This window comes from Poecilia reticulata, linkage group LG11 (genome assembly GCF_000633615.1).
Source record: "Poecilia reticulata strain Guanapo linkage group LG11, Guppy_female_1.0+MT, whole genome shotgun sequence".
Classification (NCBI taxonomy): Eukaryota; Metazoa; Chordata; class Actinopteri; order Cyprinodontiformes; family Poeciliidae; genus Poecilia; species Poecilia reticulata.
The window spans coordinates 25,479,726-25,482,045 of record NC_024341.1 but is presented as its reverse complement, the minus strand read 5'-3'; positions in this window follow the sequence as shown (position 1 = coordinate 25,482,045).

Below are 2,320 nucleotides of genomic sequence, written 5' to 3'. Positions count from 1 at the left end.
AGAGTCTGGTCCGCATTGCCGGCAGTAAGTCGGGCTCGTTTCCGGTGAGAGTTGGACTCCGCCGAGGCTGCCCTTTGTCACCGATAAGATGAACTAGAATATTAATTTTATATCATCTCAGTCTCAACAAATGGTGGTAGAGCTCATCGTGGTGGCACAGAGCTGGTAGACGAGTTTCTGCGTGTGATTAATGAAGGTGTTAAATCCCGTCGCTAACATGAACACAAAAGCTATAAATGTCTGGGCAAGGAGAGAGTTAATCTATTAAAGTGACTGAAGATGAAAACATGAACCAAAAGCTGGAGTATAGACATATTTTAGTATTTGTGAACCTCCATCTTTATTATTGAATTGAATAGAATTTGTTTTTTGTATACATTTTTTTTTCAGCTTAACTTGTAAAGTGAGCTATTATTGATGCAAGTTAATTTTCTAAACTACAGAAAAGTTATTGTTCTGAAGCTCAACTGTAAAAAGTGGACTGAYGTTGATAAGTGATAGTAATACTGCTGTTATGTTAGATTTACCAATGTTTTATTTGATCTTTTTTATATCCGATTACTCGATTAATCATAAGAATAGTCAATAGATTACTCAATTACTAAAATATTTGTTTACAACAGCCCTAAACCAGAATTAAAGAATGGAGGGATTTCATGTCTATAAAGCTGAGAAATTGTATTTGTTAAATGTGATCGTTTAGTTCTTGACATTTGGATACTTAGAGATGTGAAACATTTTTATTGATGCCTTGTTTTTTTTCTGGCATATTCTGTAGCCAAAATAGTGACAAACTGTATTGTTATATAAACATTCAATAAAATGACTTGGATTATAACAAAACTGGGTGATAAATTGTTCTAGGTCAGGGGTGTCCAAACTTTTTGCAAAGGGGGCCAGATTTGGTGTGTTAAAAATGTACGGGGGGTCGACCTTTGGCGGACATTCTTTACATAGAACAGCAATATATTTAAACACATTTCAGAAACCATTCTGTGTTTCACATTTGCTTTTTTATTTTCATTTCAACRATGGTAAGCATGTCTTTTGGTTCATTTGAAACATGCATGTCATATCCAGTTGAATTATCACTTAACTTCACTTTTTTAACACTAACTTTTTTCTAACAGTTAAACAGAAGTAATTGTGTGCAGATTACATTTGACACATAATAAAAATATCTCACCATGGCAGTTCAATATTTACAGAATAAAACAACAGAAAAATGAGCAAGTAACAGTCATATCAACAAGTGCAGGCCTCATTTGAAATATGACATATTAGTAAATGTTGATCAGATTTTTAAAAGTTTATTCTGGAGTGAAAACTGAAAACTTCTCTGAATTTACAACTTATTTTGATCATCAAAAACAATTTATTCAGAGATGTATTGTAAATGACATGATTTGCTTGCATTAATGTGATACTGAGATCTGGACTGCGGCACATAGGCCAGGTTGCGAGAGTCCGTTATTTAAGTTCACGACCTAGAATGTCTTCTCACACAAATACGTCGACTAGGGTTGCAACCCGTCCCGTAAAATACGGAACCGTCTCGTATTTGACTGTTAAATGTAGCGTCCCGTATTGAACCAAAACGGGACACGATTTGTTCCGTATTCTACAAATATGTACGTGTAATAACAAAGAAGTGGTCCCCGAGTACTTTATATAGTAGKCTGCCCCAGTYATTGTTTCACTCACGGTGTTGCAATATTGCGTCCAACTGCCCCGCCCCGCCCCCTATCCCCTATGAGACTAGGACGACGCGTCMCTTATTTTGATTTCCGACAGGTGACAATCCTAAAGTCAACCCAAACAAGCTTAGCATTTTCTTACCAAACCGAATCTCTCGAAACGTGCTTATCCAGCTGTCGGTAAAAGTTCGCAAGAGAAAGCTGCTGGTGCCAACCGCGGCTCTCTGTATCACTCTGTAGCTCAATGAGCTCCAGCTGCAAATGGTCTGAGTCACACAGGCTGCTGCCCTCTAGTGGGTAAATGAGGAACAGCATTTAGTGTGTAAGCTACGCCCTATGCAGGTAACAGTGCTGCTGCACAATGTATTAATTCTACTTGTGGGCCAGACGTTATTGATTTTATGACAGAGGCTGCGGGGCTGGATGAAATTTAACCACGGGCCGCATTTGGCCCCTGGGCCGGACTTTGGACATGCCTGTTCTAGCTGCATTTAATGCCCTTATGGCTACTGGGTATATACTGGTCTTCAGTCTGTTTGTCCTTGTTTTAATGCTCCTCTATCTGCAGCTAGTTGGAGCTAATTGTCAGTGGCGCAAAAAGTGGGTATGCAGGGTATGCAACG